The sequence below is a fragment of the Rana temporaria genome, chromosome 5, assembly GCF_905171775.1.
Source record: "Rana temporaria chromosome 5, aRanTem1.1, whole genome shotgun sequence".
Taxonomy (NCBI): Eukaryota; Metazoa; Chordata; class Amphibia; order Anura; family Ranidae; genus Rana; species Rana temporaria.
In genome coordinates this window covers 87,882,127-87,901,718 of record NC_053493.1, presented here as the reverse complement: position 1 = coordinate 87,901,718, position 19,592 = coordinate 87,882,127, and positions in this window count along the sequence as shown.

Sequence of the window (19,592 nt, the reverse complement as noted above, 5' to 3'; positions counted from 1 at the left end):
ATTTTGTTTGGGTACAGTGTAGCATGACCGCGCAATTGCCATTCAAAGTGCGACAGTGCTGAAAGCTGAAAATTGGCTTGGGCGGGAAGCTGCGTAAGTACCTGGTATGGAAGTGGTTAAATGCTTTTACAATCTATATCTCCACTAGTTAATGTCCTCATCTAAAATCCAAACCTCCCTTTTCTTGTGTATCAGAATACATATTGTCCTAAATGGATAAATAAAATAGATTTTTTAAATTGTTTGCATTTTTTTTATTAGATAGGTTTTATAGCATAAAGTAAGAAATATATTTTTTTTTCTTCAAAATTGTCAGACTTTTTTTGTTTACAGCGCAAAAAATAAAAACAGCAGAGGTGATCAAATATCACCAAAAGTAAGCTCTATTTGTGTGAAAAAAAGGATATCAATTTGATTTGGGTACAGCATCGCACAACGGCACAATTGTCAGTTAATCTTCCTGGCGGTATGATTATGTCAGATTTTAGGTGCTAAAAATCGGTACAATTATTTTGCATGGAAATTTGGCGTTTTATATTGTAGGCTTGTAATTCTTAAGAATAACTCACTTAAATCTGTCCAAACAGGAGTCTAGTAGACATCCCGGGTATGATAAAGTTTTAAACACAAAATCATAAATTATAATATAATAAATAACTATAAATAATTATAACAAATAATAATATAATAATAATAAAAATGAATCAATAATGTAATCAAATCAAAAACACTGAAATTTGCTCAGTTGCAGAATTGTCGTTGTCATTATTTTCTTTTTTTTAAATAACAATTTTTTATTTTTGTTCGGCAATAAAAACAAAGCAGTGGTACAGACGTACAGTCGTAACAAAGAGACATTGAATGTAAACAATTGCAATAGCGTATCCAAAGCGTGCCAGGCACAGGTGAGCAGAGCCGCCCAGCAGCAGTAAAAATATGTCAAAAGGCACCTGTGGCATACATCACTACGACATAAACATCTTCATCAACTGTGCATACAGAATAACCAAGGAAGAACTAAAAATAAAGAGAGAAAAGAGAAGAAGGAAAAGAGAAAGGTTAGGTTGGACAGGGTAGAATACCAAGGTACCTCGATGGCTTCGCTATCGGCTCACGGCGGGTCTTCCCGAGAATGCCAGCGCTCCCAGACCTCCTTGTGATTGTCTAGTTTGTCCCGTATCCTGGCCGTCATCTTCTCCATTAATTCTACGTCTTTGACTCTAGCATAAAGAACCTCTCGGGATGGGGGCGCAGTTTTTTTACAATGGAGGGCTATCAGGCACCGTGCTGCTGTTAGGGTATGGCGGAATTTTTTTTAATAGGGTTTGGCTAGTTTTGGCTGAGAGAGGCCTAAGAGGAAGAGCTTTGGGGTCATGGGTATGGGTGTGTCAAAGAGGCGAGCCAATAGGCTCTGCGTCGATGTCCAGAATGGAACTATCGCTGGGCATGTCCAATGAATATGGAAAAGGGTGCCCTTGGCTTGTTGGCAACGCTAGCATCGGTCAGTGGTTGAGGGGTAAACTCTATGGAGTACGTCTGGAGTCAGGTACCAGAAGAAGAGAATCTTGTAAGCATTCTCTTTGTAGAGGGTGCATAGGGAGCTCTTGGCCGCCTGACTCCAGACCACCCTCCATGCCTCCTCTGGAATCTCCTCCCCCAACTCCCTCTCCCAGCGGAGCATGTATGCATGCTTGCCCTGGTCCCGGATGAAATACTCGTTCAAGATTCGGTAGATATCTGATATGAGGCCTGTGCATGCGCTACCCTCGAGTATAACATGTTCAAACGGGGAGGGTTTCGAAAATTGTAGGTGTGGGGCCACTGTTTGGGCATAATGACGTATCTGTAAGTAACTAAAGAACACCTGTCGGGGGAGATTGTGTTAAGTTTGGAGCTCAGAAAAAGATAGCAGTTTATGGGATCTGGGGTCCACCAGGTGCCTGAAGTGGAAGAGGTTCCGCGAGGCCCAGGGCCAGGACATCTGGTGGGTAAGACTCGTTGGCACTTTGAGATTGCATAGGAAAGGGGTCATCAGTGAACTCTCAGATTTGAGTCCGTAATCACAGGCCAATCTCCGCCAAAGATGTCGGAGCAGTAACATAGGTCCCAGCAATAGTCCAGGTTCAACCTCCACATTTGCATTCCAGAGAAGCTTATAAGGTTCCACAGGTGCTAGCCAAATTTTTTCTATCTATGTCCACTTATTATATGACCTTTGGGGGAACCAAGACGCTATCGCGTCACTGTCATTACTTTTAGTGTCTGAAGACGAATTTCCCACAAATCACTATCACTCAATTCTGCAAGTGATTCTAATTTATTATCGCTTTTTTTAGCCGGTCTAACACTACTTTTGACAAAAAGGGACACTTTTCGGTTGCTATGGACAATCTACAGTTTCCAAGCAGAAAAAACAGTGGGCCGGATTCAGAAAGAAGATAGGACGTCGTATCTCTGAGTCCGGCTGTCGTATCTGTTAGGTTCGGTTCTGGTTCCGTTGTTGCCTAGGCTGGACCTTGGACAGGTGGATGCCCCCTCACCGGTCGGTCAATTGAAACACAGACACGATATGCTGTATTAAAAATTGCAACTTGCTATATTTGTCACAGAGTTTTATACACATACAGAAGTTCCCTCTTTTTTACATGTTCAGAGAAAAGGGGAACAAGTTCACAAGTTTCAGCTAGCCGTCTAACACATAATCTATTTGTATCTATGACAAAAACCACAAAGCTTAAATGGTAGGAGAAAAACAAGAATAAAGTACATATTGCAATGTCTCTTAAGAGACCTATGTTATACAAAATGGAACCTTAAATCTAAAATGGAGTAGCAATAACAATATTTCATTATTTCATATTCCTTATAATCCCTCCTCTGATCCCAAAGAATGTTTACTTTCTTGGGATCACTCACTATACCAAATCTGCCTCCGCAGCATGGACACCTTCTGGGAATCTTGGCTGGATTCTGGATTCTGCTTTATTTTCAACCCTGTTGTTTTCCCAATTATACAGAATATTATTTTTACTGAAAGAAATGCACACAGGGCCAGGAGCAAGATCATTATAATTACTATTCCTGCCTTTTTAAAGAAACCCATAATATTAAGCCATATTCCTCCCAGAGATCCAGAAAAAGGATTTAGCCATCTAAATGGTATGAATCTTTTCCTTACTATGACTAATTTTGGGTCTTGGCCTTTTCCTATCTTATGTATCCCATGTATCCCATGGCAACCTGGGGTGAAGTAGCAAACCCCAGAAGCGGTCACCACAAACAGTATAAGCAATAGTCCACAATATTTCCCTCCTCGTATCATTCTATTGTACACCCCTGACCGTTGTCCCATACAGTTTCTATTCTGATTGGCAGTAAAGTGCTGGTTTTCCCGGACCCTTGCTCTATGGGAGGAGCCATCAGGGTCTCTGGCTTTACGTCCTCCTTGTTCTTGAGCCCTCGCTCCAAGGGGGGAGCCATCGGGGCTTCTGGGGTCTTTATCTTCAAAGGGACCTTTTCCACCGTATATGGACCTTGGTAAATGGGGCCTGTCTTTCTCCTTACGGCCAATTGCTTAACCAATACCTCGTCTCCAGGTATAAAGGGGTGAGTTGGATCTGTGGAAAGAGGAGAAAAGGTGACAGCAACTCCTTCTTGGGTATGTTGGATAGTACTTACCAGATGTTGCATCCAAGTCTCCTGTTGAGAAAACAAATCATTATCCTTCCCTGTCCCATGAGTATCTCAAAAGGGGAATACCCTCTAGAATTAGGGGTAACCCTTATCTGGTAAAGTATACCTGGAAGATATTTGACATTCCCTTTCTGTTTGGGCATATGTGTAAAGTCTATTTGTAAGTCTGTGAGAGGACCCAATGGGGGGGGCAGGTTCCCATGTCTTCCCATTGCTTTGCCCTGTACATTATTTTGAGCTTACAAAGTCTTGTATTATTTTTATGAGTTTGAAAGTGGTCTCTGTATTGTCTCAAGATGGACTTCTGACCTATATGTCCTGGACCATGAATGTATGAAATGATCAATGGTGCCGCAGACTTAGGAATACCCATGGATTTAGGAATACCCATGATTCCCTCCTTATTTGTCCAAAGACCCGAAGGACCTTTGGCCAAATTATGCTGCATCCAGTCAGAGATATCAATGGACTGTAAAAGCATAACCGTGGTTTTGAAGTCTGGTGCACCAAAATCATTTATGTAAAACATAGAGGTTACAGGGGTGTCATGTGCAGGGATAGTATCCGCTGCTTGTTTGGCTACTTTGTCAGCAAATGCATTGCCAAGTGCTTCCGTGGTCCTACTCGTAGTATGAGCTTTCACTTTAATCACTGCAATCGCTTTAGGCAGGTGTATGGCATCTAGTAATGATTCAATAAGGGTTTGGTGTGATATAGGTTTTCCTTCCGCGTTGCTGCCAAATCTTTCCATAATCGTGTATGATTCCGTAACCGTACCGACTGTCGGTATATATATTTACAATTTGGTTTGCAAACAGCTGACATGCACGTATTAACGCAGTAAGTTCAGCCTCTTGCGCAGATTTTGCGACTAAGGGTTTTGCTTCATGAATAATGTCAGGAAGTTGGAGAACTGCATAACCAGTACGGTAGGTTTTATCATTGAGACGTGTACAGCTACCGTCCACGTATATGTCAATGCCCCCTTCTAGGGGTTTCTCCCTTAAATCAGCTCTTCGGGAGGTTGTTTGGGAAATTAGGTCTTCGCAATTATGTTCGGGCACTGGCTCTGATTCAGGCATTAGTTTAATGAGGGAGTGCAGAAACCCCACTATAGGAGTAGTGGATGGACAAGTTTTAATCTCTAAATTTTGTGTGTTTAAGAGAATTATCTCGTACCCACTTAACCTCTGAGCTGTCATATGTTGCGTGTTCATGTTTTGCATCAGTTGTGTGACACTGTGAGCTGTGAAAAGGGTCATGGGTGATGCCAGAACAAGTTTCTCTGCCGCCTGTACTGCTAAGGCACAGGCGGCCAGTGCCTGAAGACAAGCGGGCATACCTTGTACTTGAAGAGGTAGTTTCTTTGAAATATACGTTACAGGTCTTTGCTTACCATCATGCTCTTGAGTCAGAACAGCTGCCATGGTATTCCCCACAACGAGGCAATACAGTGAGAAGGCCCTACCATGTTATATCAACCCCAAAGCGGGTGCATTACGAAGTGAACGCACCAGCGTGTCATAGGCAGTGACCATCTCAGGGGTCCAGGTAATTTGTTTGGGGGCTGTGGCGAGTGTAGCCTTCCTAAGGACTGAGTCATGAAATGAACAGTCTGGAATCCATTGCCTACAGTACACTATTGAGCCTAGGAAAGACAGCAGTGAGCGCTTGTCGCTCGGTCTGCTCAGTGCCGATATGGCCTCTACTCTGGCAGGGGATACCAGCCTGGCACCTTCCGAGATGACCGCTCCCAAGTATTCCACCCGAGACGAGCACCACTGCACCTTCTTAACATTTGTGCTATCTTCTGGCTTCCCCCGTTAAGTGTGGTGGTTACAAAAAGGGTATGGTCTGTTAGACCCGCATCCTTCCAAGCTAAATGCATACGTTTAACATATGCAAAATACTCTTCCCCTGTCTTTTGAGAGCTTGTTATGAAGGATGTGAGTGCACTAGTACCCTTGTATATGGTCATCCAATGATGGCCAGTCAGTCTCCAGAATTCCTGGAGGTTTATCGGTCCCTCAGTTGTAAGAGCAGATTTGAAGGTGTCATCAAAAGGAAAATCCTGGCCAGGGTCAGGGTCGACCATCTGTATAATTAATAGTAAGTCTTCCTTTGTCATTCCCGCACCAGCGCAGAAACTACCCAAGAAAGTAGCTGCGCCTCTAGGGTCCTTTTTTGGAGTAGGACAGGTATCTCTAAGATCCTTTAACTGACCCATGGTAAAGGGGACATACACTTCCATGGTGCCTATGGTCATCATTGGGAATACCCCCGTCCCTGGAAGTTGTGGGGAAACTTGGGGTTCTGCTTGGACTTTTACTTGTGTAAGGGCAATATGTTTCATTTCTCCTTCCAAACCTGAGGTAACAGTCTCCTCCTCATCACTACTTTTTTGTTCGTGAGGTTGCTCTTCTTGTATTGGTTTAGCCTGTCGAGCTGCCTTGGCAGCCTTAGAGGCTTCTAACTTCTTTGCGTCTTCTCTAGTCCGAGGGGCAATGAGGACTGCCTGCGTTTCCATTAGACGCAACTGCTCTTGTTGTTCCCTAGCGGTTTCTTCTAAGTCAAGTTTCTTTTCTAAGAGTACTCATTTCCCGGGCTTGCTCATCAAGAGTTTGTTTATGCTCATTCATTTGTTCATGTTTTAATCTTATTTCTCTATGCTGTTCCTGGATGCGTCTCGATTCTTCTTCTATTTCATCTCTCTTATTTCTCATGTCTGCTATCCTTGTTTGAGTACTAACTGAGTCTAAGTCCCTTTGCAACTCCTCAAACTCCCTTAGTGCATCCGCTCTTCTCTGGGCTTCTATTATTCTCCTGTCTTCTTCAGATGCCCTCTTATCTGCCTCCTCTTTGGCTCTATCTTCCCATTGCTGTTTTTGCTGGTCAGTTGCAGAGCCATAGGCCATGATTGCAACTTGAGGGTTTAAAAGAACAGGGTACAATTTTATTTGAGGGGCTTTCTCTTTAACAAAAACATAAGACGGTGGAGTTGGCGCAGTTGGCACTGGGGGTGGGCGCCTGGTATAAGGTGGGGGAACTTCCCTGGTAAGGGCGGTACCTTGGTCCAACTCCGCGTATTTATTTTCATATCTTTCCACTAAAGGCCTCCACTTCTGGCAACATTTTTTCATATACTCCATATCCCAATCCCCTGGTGAATATATGTTCTTTCCTATTCCACACATCTTCTCTACCTCATACCTTTGTTCCCTATTCATGGGACCCACTGGACTGTATCCTGACATATGCAACTGATGGCTTCGTTTCAATATCAAATCCCCAAAAAGGTTCACAATATACAATTGGTATTTCACTCTTAACAAACTCTATAGGGAAGGGTTGCTTCAGCTCACCTTCTGAATCTTCCTTCCCAAATTTACTACCCATGTCGGTACTCTGTATTTCAAGTCCTCCTAAAATATTTGGGACACTGGTAAAGAAAAGGGACAGACAACTAAAGTTTGTCCTGTCCTTTGTACAATCTCCTTCACTTCGTCCGGGGACAGGCCTTCTCGAAGACCTTCCTGTGGGGTGAACGGTATCTGATTGTATATATATTTACTCGGTGCACTCTAGTGCAGGGGGACTGTTTTTGGGGATTAAACGGGTAAAATCTCCTGTTGCCTAGTTGGGTTGGACTTCTATGTCCTCCCGGCCATACAGAGATTAGGGATAACTTTGACCCGTTTGCTGAGAAAGTTAAACCCGTTTTGCACTGAATACAGGAGGTCTTTGACACAGAGTATGACATGCAATCACTGTTACAAAAATAACAACAATCAATCTTATATTATACAATACATTGTGTTCTATATCATTCAAAAGGTTGCAACAGATTCAATCATATCAAATTCAGACAATACAAAACAAGAAATGAGCTCTTTTGTACTTGGGGCTCCACTCTATGTCCATCCTTCTTCAGGGAGCAATCTGCTGCTACCCTGAAATATTCTTACAATAGTTTATAGTCAGACTCAAAACCCGTCGGACTCAATAGTTTATAGTCAGACTCAAAACCCGTCGGACTCTCCCTATCCTTTATAACCGCAACCTCTGCAATGCGCACAACAGAACTTTAAAACTCAAATTTCTTATCCGAGGTGCTACTGAGCCAGGCAAAGAACACAAATACACCCAAATAGTAAAATTCGAGAATAAGTGCGGACTTACCTGGTCAATCAGCACCCCACTTCTTGTACCAGTCTGTTAGGTTCGGCTCTGGTTCCGTTGTTGCCTAGGCTGGACCTTGGACAGGTGGATGCCCCCTCACCGGTCGGTCAATTGAAACACAGACACGATATGCTGTATTAAAAATTGCAACTTGCTATATTTGTCACAGAGTTTTATACACATACAGAAGTTCCCTCTTTTTTACATGTTCAGAGAAAAGGGGAACAAGTTCACAAGTTTCAGCTAGCCGTCTAACACATAATCTATTTGTATCTATGACAAAAACCACAAAGCTTAAATGGTAGGAGAAAAACAAGAATAAAGTACATATTGCAATGTCTCTTAAGAGACCTATGTTATACAAAATGGAACCTTAAATCTAAAATGGAGTAGCAATAACAATATTTCATTATTTCATATTCCTTATAGTATCTATGCGCCTGATTCATAGAATCAGGTTACGCATAGATATGCCTAAGATCCGACAGGTGTAAGTGACTTACACCGTCGGATTTTAGGCTGCAATTCCAGGCCGTCCGCTAGGTGGCGCTTCCATATCTTTTACGCGTCGAATATGCAAATGAGCATTTACGCCGATTCAGAAACGAACGACCGCCCGGCGCTTTTTTTTTACGTCGTTTGCGTTCGGCTTTTTCCGGTGGAAAGTTACCCCTGCTATAGCAGGGGTAAGTGCGGCGTATCCTATGTTAAGTATGTCAGTCATTCCCGGGCCTAGTTTTGAATTTTTTACGTCGTTTGCGTAAGTCGTTCGCGAATACGGCCGGACGTAATTTACGTTAACGCCGAAACCAATGACATCCTTGCGACGTCATTTGGAGCAATGCACGCTGGGAAAATTTGCAGACGGCGCATGCGCTGTTCCATCGGCGCGGGGACGCGCCTGATTTAAATAGTACACGCCCCCTAGCCGCCCCCTAGATCTAAAGATCCCTAACCTATCTGAATCTAGCCCAGTATTTATAATATAAAACTACATGCAGGACACTGGGTAGACCACTAGGGACAAAGGGGGTGTGTATTTTTTTTATACAGTACTGTAATCTGTATTGTATGTTTTTACTTTTTTGAATTAGGCGCCGATCTCTGCCCCCGTGCGTCGTAACGTCGCAGGGAACAGAGTTCGGCGGCACACGGGCTCTGTGTGAATCTAGCAAGGAGACAGCTCGTTCACACAGCGGGGAGACATCGCAGGATCCAAGGGATAAGGTAAGTAACTTTGCCTGGATCCTGCAATACAATCCCGAGTCTGGCTCAGGGATACCGCTAATGGTACTGAAATTCCACCCCGAGCCAGACTCTGGAATACCGCTAGGCAGGTTAAAGTAACGCATAACTGCAGTTACTGCAAAAAAATGGCCTGGTCATGAAGGGAGGTAAACTTTCCGGGGCTGTAGTAGTTAATTTGACAGTGTTGAGACCATTCAGTATTCATTGCAGGTGCAGTTGACCTGTTTCTGAACTGCTTCAAGCTTCTGTTGCGTTCCCGTAGAATTGTGCAGAGAGAAGTAGAAACACCTATTAAAAATAATTTATTCAACAAGTCAAACAATTACAAACCCAATATTAAGGGATATTTGCATTTGTTCCTGAGGTTACATAAAGATGCATTGAAGCTAATTTGCTTAACCACTTTAGCACCGGAAGAATTTACCCCCTTCCTGACCAAAGCATTTTTTGCGATTCGGTACTGCGTCGCTTTAGCTGATGATTGCGCGGTCGTGCGACGTTGTACCCAAACAAAATTAAAGTCCTTTCTTTTCCAACGAATAGAGATTTATTTTGGTGGTATTAGATCACCTCTGCGGTTTAATTTTTTGCGCTATAAACAAAAAAAATAGTGTAAATTTTGAAAAAATATATATATTTTTTACTTTTTGCGATAATAAATATCCCCAAAAAATTGATAAAAAAATGATTTTTTTCCTCAGTTTAGGCTGATACGTATTCTTCTACGGTACATATTTTTGGTAAAAAAAAAATCACAATAAGCGTATAGTGATTGGTTTGTTCAAAAATTATAGGGCTAAATTCAGATAGATTTCGGCGGGCGTAGCGTATCTCAGATACACTACACCGCCGTAAGTTAGAGCAGCAGGTCCTGTATTCACAAAGAAGTTGCGCTGTAACTTACGGCGGCGCAGTGTAACTGGGCCGGCGTTAGCCCGCCTAATTCAAAATAGGCTGGTTGGGGGCGTGTTCTATGCAAAATACTAGTGACCCCATGTATTTGACGTTTCTAACGAACGGCGCATGTATCCCAGTGCGCATGCTCCAAATGACGTCGGCAAATCGTCAATGTTTTCGACGTGAACGTAAATTACGGCCAGCCCCATTCACGGACGAGTTACGCAAACGACGTAAAATTTGAAAAATTCTACGCAGTTCCGACGTCCATACTTAACATTGGCTGCGCCATCTTTTTGGTTGTTTATCCTTATGCCTGAAAACCCCTTACGTAAATGGCGTATATTTACTGCGACGGCCGGGCGTACGTTCGTGAATAGGCGTATCTAGCTGATTTACATATTCTAGGCGTAAATCAGCGTACACGCCCCTAGCGGCCAGCGTAAATATGCAGTTAAGATACGACGGAGTAGGAGACTTACGCCGATCGTATCTTAGCAACATTTAAGCGTATCTCAGTTTGAGCATATGCTTAAAGTTGCGACGGCGCGGATTCGGACTTACGACGGCGTATCTACTGACACGCCAGTCGTAAGACTTTATGAATCTGGCCCATAGTGTCTACAAAATAGGGGATAGTTTTATGGCATTTTTATTATTATTTTTTTTTTACTAGTAATGGCGGTGATCTGCGATTTTTATCGGGACTGCAACATTATGGCGGACACATCGGACACTTTTGACACTATTTTGGGACCATTGGCATGTATACAGCGATCAGTGCTATAAAATTCCACTGATTACTGTATAAATGACACTGGCAGGTAAGGGGTTAAACACTAGTGGGCGATCAAGGGGTTAAGTGTGTCCTAAGGAGTGATTCTAACTGTAGGGGGGATGGGTTACCACTGACATGACAGCGATCACTGCTCCCGATGACAGGGAGCAGTAGATCTCTGTCATGTCACCAGACAGAACAGGCAAATGCCTTGTGTACATAGGCATCTCCCCGTTCTGCCGCTCCGTCTCGCGATCGCGGGTCGCCGGCAAACGTCGAGTTTGTGGGACCTGCGCATGTACGAGCCATTCTGCCGACGTATATGTGTGTGCGGCGGTCGGTAAGTGGTTAAGGATATTCACATTAGCAAGTAAATGATAGTAAATAGGATCAACCTCAGTTTACTTTGAATATCCAATCATGTGACTGAAGTGAGCCCAGATTTGTCTTATTTAGAAACTCGGGGGAACAATCCCTTTATAAAGTGAGCAGTCTGTATTCTTTTAATAAAGCATTCCTATTGTGTATACTGTATATATTCACTGGCCACTTCATTAAGTACACCTTGCTAGTACCGGGTTGGACCCCCTTTTGCCCTCAGAACTGCCTTAATTCTTGATGATATAGATTCAATAAGGTGTTGGAAACATTCCTCAAAGATTTTGGTCCATATTGACGTCATAGCGCCACACAGTTACTGCAGATTTGTTGGCTGAACATCCATGATGCGAATCTACCGTTCGACCACATCCCAAAGGAGCTCTATTGGATGAGATCTGGTGACTGTGGAGGCCATTGGAGTACAGTGACCTCATTGCCATGTTCAAAGAAGCCAGTGGTGAGATGATTTGAGCTTTGTGACATGGTGCATTATTCATAAAGGGATGGACATGGTCAGCAACAATACTCAGGTAGGCTGTTGTATTTAACCACTTGCCGACCGCCACACGGCTATTTACGTTGACAGAATGGCACGGGCAGGCAGATTGGCATACAGGTATGTCCCTTTAAATCTGCTGCCCAGGGGCCGGGGCTGAAGCGGTTAAATGATGCTCAATTGGTACTAAGGGGCCCAAAGTGTGCCAAAAAAATATCCCTCACACCATTACATCACCAGCCTGAACCGTTGATACAAGGCAAGATGGATACATGCTTTCATGTTGTGTACACCAAATTTTGAGCCTACCATCTAAATGTTGCTTCTGAAATTGAGACTCATCAGACCAGGCAATGCTTTTTCAATCTTCTATTGTCCAATTTTGCTGAGCCTGTGCGAATTGTAGCCTCAGTTTCCTGTTCTTAGCTGACAGGAGTGACACCCGGTGTGGGCTTCTGCTGCTGTAGCCCATCTGCTTCAAGGTTTATTGTGTTGTGCTTTCAGAGATGGTATTCTGCATACCTTGGTTGTAATGAGTGGTCATCTCAAACCAGTCTGCCCGTTCTCCTCTGACCTCTGACATCAACAAAGCATTTTTGTCCACACAACTGCCGCTCTGGATATTTTCTCTTTTTTTGTACCATTCCCTGTAAACCCTAGAGAGGGTTGAGTGTGAAAATCCCAGTAGATCAGTCGTTTTTTAAATACTCCGACCAGCCCGTCTGGCACCAACAACCATGCCATATTTAAAGTCACTTAACCCCTTAACGCCCGCCGCACGACTATTTACATCCGCAGAATGGCACGGACAGGCAGAAGGACGTATATATATATATACGTCCTTGCCTTCTAGCGGGTGGGGGGTCCGATCGTGACCCCCCCGCTGCGTGCGGCGGGCGGGTTCCCTCGGGGAGCGATCCGGGACGACGGCGCGGCTATTCGTTTATAGCTGCTCCGTCGCGATCGCTCCCCGAGGCTGAAGCGCGGGGAGAGCCGTATGTAAACACGGCTTCCCTGTGCTTCACTGTGGCGGCGTATCGATCGAGTGATCCCTTTTATAAGGGAGACTCGATCGATGACATCAGTCCTACAGCCACACCCCCCTACAGTTGTAAACACACACTAAGTGAACACTAACCCCTACAGCGCCCCCTGTGGTTAACTCCCAAACTGCAACTGTCATTTTAACAATAAACAATGCAATTTAAATTCATTTTTTGCTGTGAAAATGACAATGGTCCCAAAAATGTGTCAAAATTGTCCGAAGTGTCCGCCATAATGTCGCAGTCACGAAAAAAATCGCTGATCGCCACCATTAGTAGTAAAAAAATTTTTTTTATAAAAATGCAATAAAACTATCCCCTATTTTGTAAACGCTATAAATTTTGCGCAAACCAATCGATAAACGCTTATTGCGATTTTTTTTACCAAAAATAGGTAGAAGAATACATATCGGCCTAAACTGAGGAAAAAAAAAATTATATATGTTTTTGGGGGATATTTATTATAGCAAAAAGTAAAAAATATTGCATTTTTTTCAAAATTGTCACTCTATTTTTGTTTATAGCGCAAAAAATAAAAAACGCAGAGGTGATCAAATACCACCAAAAGAAAGCTCTATTTGTGGGGAAAAAAGGACGCCAATTTTGTTTGGGAGCCACGTTGCACGACCGCGCAATTGTCTGTTAAAGTGACACAGTGCCGTATCGCAAAAAAGGGCCTGGTCATTGGGAAGCCAAATCTTCCGGGGCTTAAGTGGTTAAACCAGACTTTCTCTTTCATTTATACAGTGGTGTCCCCTCCTCCACCAGCCTTCTGACTGGACAGTGAAAGAGAAGCAGTAGACAAATAAGGTCACTTGTCTGCTCTCTGTAAGCATGCAACTCACCTAATTGGCTCCCAGTCCTGCACTTTCTTCACCCCTATTCTTCAGTAGTACCTACACTCAGGGCTGTCTTAATGAGAGGGCACACATGGGCACTGCCCAGGGGCCCCATCTGCATAGGGCGCCCCTGCCCCTTCCCCAAAGCAGCTAGTCCTTGAGCCTGGGCTGCCCCTCTACATCCCAGATATCCCCCCAGCACTCTGACCCCTCTACACCCTAGATATCCCCTACCTCCTACCTACTTGATTTCTGTTTACCTGCACTGTTTCCATTGTAGGGGCCCCAGAGCATTACTTTGCCCAGGGGCCCATGATGCTATTAAGATGGCCCTGCCTACACTAAAGGTTAACCACTTCAGCCCGGACCATTTTGCTGGTCAATGACTGGGCCACTTTTTGTGATTCGGCACTGCTTCGCTTTAACTGACAATTGCGCGGTCGTGCGACGTGGCTCCCAAACAATTGGCGTCCTTTTTTCCCCACAAATAGAGCTTTCTTTTGGTGGTATTTGGTCACCTCTGCGGTTTGAATTTTTTGTGCTATAAACAAAAATAGAGCGACAGTTTTGAAAAAAAAAAGAATATTTTTTACTTTTTGCTGTAATAAATATCCCCCAAAAATATATAAAAAAAAATTTTTTTTCCTTAGTTTAGGCCGATACGTATTCTTCTACCTATTTTTCGTAAAAAGAAAAATCTCAATAAGCGTTTATTGATTGGTTTGCGCAAAAGTTATAGTGTCTACAAAATAGGGGATAGTTTTATGGCATTTTAGTGCCCGGCGGTGATCGCGCCCGCCGGGCACACGCATCAGCACCAGGGGCGAGCAGGGGGCGCGCACGCGCCCCTAGCGACCGCAATGCAAAATCACGTTATATTACGATATTTTGCGCAGCCAAGCCAACCTGCCGTCGTAAAACTACGATGGTCGGTCGGCAAGTGGTCAAACAAGTATTTCCCAGTTGTCTCTGACAGTTGAAGTGGTTGTAAACCTCAGACATGAAATCTGGATAAAGCTAATATTTCTATCGTTTTTACTTGCCTCTCTCTCTCAACCACTAAATGTCATTTCACTCTGCTGTCTAGTTCCTGTTATCAGCACGGATGCCTTCTGACAAGTTTTCCTGACACCAAGCAAAAAAGGTGACAGGAGAAATTACTCTATGATTGTCAGCCTCTGTTCCTGTGTGCTGTGTAAAGGAGGGGAGGGGGTGGGTGTAATTACCATCCCTTCGCTTCCCTTCAATCAGCTCTCAGGGCTCTTGTTCAGTGTGTAACTGCAGCTCCCTGCCCCCTGCTTTGTGGGCCTGTGAAAAATCATGTTAAAAGAATGTACAGGACATGCTGCAGATACAAAGATACAACTCACAGTATGAAGAAGGATTTGTTTCATCTCTGTGTATCACCTGAGGCCAATCATGTCACTGGGTATAGGTGGAGGTTTACAACCACTTTAAAGCACGCAATGGGGATTATTTACTAAAGGAAAATCCACTTTGCACAACAAGTGCACTTGGAAGTGCAGTCACTGAAGATCTGAGGGGAAGCTCTGCTGATTTTATCATCCAATCATGTGCAAGCTAAAATGCTGTTTTTTTTTATTTTCCTTGCATGTCCACCTCAGATCTCCAGCAACTGCACGTGCCGGACACTTGTAGTGCAAAGCGGATTTAAATAAATAAATAAATAACCCCCCATGGTCATGAAAGTCTGATTCACAATTGGCTGAAATTGCTAATCCAGATTCACGAGACAAGATGTTCTTGGATAACAGCTTTATTTGCTACTACAGATCCAAAATATTACAAAACATTTTTTATCTCCCAGACAGTGATTGCAAAACCAATTGCTGACGTGGGTACATAGCTTATGATTGTATTATTGTATATTACACTCTAGCTGCATTTCTATTTAAATGTGAAGAATCTCTATTCAAAATGGTAATGAGTATTTTAAAAATTGTTTTGCTAATCTTGTTCTACCTAATACAGTCCAGTGATGGGGATAAGGGATAAGCCATCTGAATGGACATAACATTACATGTAACAAACTCACATCCTTTGGGTGCTAGAATAGGAAATGTGTTATAATAATGGCACAACACTGCCATCATGTGGTTATATTAGAAATGACCATTAATGGTTTTCTTTTCAGTGGAGTGGATGCATAGGGTTTTTTTTTTTTTTCCTGGCAGACACCTCGGGCCGGATTCAGATACATTGGCGTATTTGTCCGGCCCGCGTAACGTATCTCCGATACGTTACGCCGCTCTAACTTTGGCGCAAGTTATTTATTCACAAAGAACTTGCGCCCTTAGTTAGAGCGGCGTAGCGTATGTGTTGCGGCGTAAGGCCGCGTAATTCAAATGGGGATGTAGGGGGCGTGTTTTATTTAAATTTCCCTTGACCCCGCGTTTTTTATGTTTTACTTGAACGGCGCATGCGCCGTCCGTAAAATCTCCCAGTGTGCATTGCTCTAAATGACGTCGCAAGGACGTCATTGCTTTCGTTGTGAACGTACATTATGTCCATCCGTATTCGCGAACGACTTACGCAAACAAGGTAAAAATTTCAAAACTTGACGCAGGAACGACGGCCATACTTAACACTGGCTGCGCCTCATAGACCCATGGGTAACGCCGGAAAAAGCCGAACGCAAACGACGTAAAAAAAAAGCGCCGGGCGGTCGTTCGTTTCTAAATCGGCGTAACTCCTCATGTGCATATTTGTCGCGTATACAAACGGAAGCGCCACCTAGCGGCCAGCGTGAGATTGCAGCCTAAGATCCGATGGTGTAAGTCACTTACACCTGTCGGATTTTAGGGAGATCTATGCGGAACCCGATTCTATGAATCAGGCGCATAGATCCGACCGACGGAACTCAGAGATACGACGGCGTATCTCTATCTGAATCTGGCCCCTCATCTCCAACAGTGATTTATATACTGTGATAATGCAGCTTTTATGAGCTCAGAGATAACATTTTACCCTGAGGCCCGTTTACATCAAGTGATATGGGAGCATCAAGTTTTTCACATTTATTGTGTATTTCTCATTTTTGGAGTGACACCATTTAATTGAATGGGCTGCCCTCCACTCCAAAAATGCGCCAAACTAGGTCCCGTAGTCTCTTATTGAGCCAACCATGGCACGTTTTTCACATGTTTTGTCGCACTACCAAATGCCCTTTTTTCACAAGTTTTGTCGCACTACCAAATGCCGCTTTTCACACATTTTGTCGCACTACCAAATGCCCTTTTTTCACACGTTTTGTCGCACTACCAAATGCCGCTTTTCACATGTTTTGTCGCACTACCAAATGCCCTTTTTTCACACATTTTGTCGCAATACCAAATGCCGCTTTTCACACGTTTTGTCGCACTACCAAATGTCCTTTTTTCACATGTTTTGTCGCACTACCAAATGTCCTTTTTTCACATGTTTTGTCGCACTACCAAATGCCCTTTTTTCACACGTTTTGTCGCACTACCAAATGCCCTTTTTTCACACGTTTTGTCGCACTACCAAATGCCCTTTTTTCACACGTTTTGTCGCACTACCAAATGCCGCTTTTCACACGTTTTGTCGCACTACCAAATGCCGCTTTTCACACGTTTTGTCGCACTACCAAATGCCCTTTTTTCACACGTTTTGTCGCACTACCAAATGGCCCTTTTCACACGTTTTGCTGTGGTTTTAGCATGGTCCAGAATCCAGATCCGATTCTGAGTCACTCTTAAGCTGTGTACACACGATCGGTTTGTCCGATGAAAAAAGACAGATGGACTGTTTTCATCGGACAAACCTATCGTGTGTGGGCCCCATTGGCCTTTTTTCATCGGTGTAAAAAAATAGAACATGTTTTAAGTTTTTCCTATGGATAAAAAAATGATAGGAAATTACGATCGTCTGTGTGGAACTCCATCGGAGAAAAATCCACCTATGCTCAGAATCAAGTCGACGCATGCTCGGAAACATTGAACTTCATTTTATTCGGCTTGTCGTAGTGTTTTACGTCACCGCATTTTGGCACGGTCGGAATTTAGTCTGATAGTGTGTTTGCAAGACTGATGAAAGTCAGCTTCATCGGATATCCGACGAAAAAATCCATCAGATTTTATTCCATCAGAAATCCGATTGTGTACAGGGCATAAAACTTTCTTTAGAGAATTATAATGAATGATAAGCTGACATCTGAATCATACAGACTGCTGCTCAGCCAATTATGGGCAGCTTTTGATTCACCAAAAGAATACAAAGCTTCTTCTGGCCGAGGCAGAGTGGATGATATCACAATCTCTGCCTCATCCAATCAGAGGAAACGTTGTATTTATTCAGAGAATACAAAGCTTCCTATGAATGTCACTGAGTCACTCTAAAGCTTTCTTTAGAGAATTATAAAGCACGATAAGCTTATCTGTGTACAGTCCTGAGGATAGGTTTATAGCTTTGTTTGAGTATTAAAGCAGTCCTAGGGGCAAGTGTAAAATGTCACTAACAAAACCAATAGGGACTGTTTTATGACACATTCACTGGACATTTGACAATCACATTCACCTTTGTTACAGTGCCTGGAAAAAGTATTCATACACCTTGAAATTTTAGTCAAGTTACAATCAAAAACGAACATTTATTTTATTGGGATTTTAGGTGATAGACCAACACAAAGTGGCACATAATTGTGAAGTGGAAGGAAAACGATAAATGTTTTTTTTTTAACATTTACAAATAAATATGTAAAAAGTGTGGCGTGCATTTGTATTCAGCCCCCTTTACCCTAACTAAAATCTAGTGGAAACAAATTCCTTCAGAAGTCACCCAGAGGCGTCCCTAGGGTGGGGCCAGAGGGGGCCCTGACCCCCCCAACATCATGCTGTGCCCCACCATGTGCCCCCCCCCAAAAAAACTTTTTTTTATTTTTTTTTGCAATTTTTGTATTTTGCTCCCCGAGAGGGAGAGCGTCCCCAGTCAGCTCTGCGGGGGATTCCTCCCCCTCACTCTGCTCGCCGACACTGCATAATGCGAGCACTCACACAACCAGATATTCTAGCCTGGGCCGTGTTTAAGTGTGTGCACTGCAAACTGCAGTACACTGTAATCACTGAACTACATTATCTCCATCCCTTCTCCCCCCCATCTGTCTCCCTCCCCCTCTCCTGTTCTTTCAAAACATTCACAATTTACTTTCACTTTCAGTTAGGCAGATAATATACGGTGCAAATTTCTTTCCTGCATCCACAGATTGCAGGAAAGAAACTTGCATGATTCCCCCATCAACAGACAGTGGTGACAGGGGAATATCCCTCCTGCCCAGCAATTATATTCTCCCGACAAACAGTGATTATCACCAGTGGCTATACAGCAACCACTAGTGATAATTATAAGAGAATCTGCTCATTAATGGTTCAAATCTCAGCCAGTTTCTGCTGAACCAGCTGAGATTTAAACTGTCTATGGCTGGTCTTAGCTCTTAGGCAGCCCATACATTGATTAGCACTGTGGAGTGTCGGCTTCCTGGCGTGATCGGGAATGTGGGATTTCAAACACACCCGAGCCCATCTCTATTGGTTGTAGACAGTTGAGCTCCCTGCAGGTTGCTTAGCAGCAGTGGACCCTTCTCTGACATGCTGATCGGGATGCAATCCAGGAAATGCTCTTAGTCAAATCCTAGTCATAAATATCAGAGATTTTAGTGATCAAAGCCCACACTTTACAGACATAGAGCCCACATGGCTGCTGATCATACGGTTGATTATATTTATGTGGTTGTACTCTTGATTCTAATAAATACTGTGTTTATTAGATCTGACTGGGAGCATTACCTGGATCACACGCCGATCAGCATGTCAACAGAGAAGGTTATACAGCATTACTGCTGCTAGGTGACCAGCTGGGGGCTCGGCTCTCTATAACAAATAGTGCCAGCCTTCCCCTGCATGCACCCATAATGTCACCAGCACTAGGTCCTAATAGACTGCCGCCGCTGCCAAGGAGACAGATGCCAGACCAGCGCTGTAAATAGCAGGGACAGGACAGCT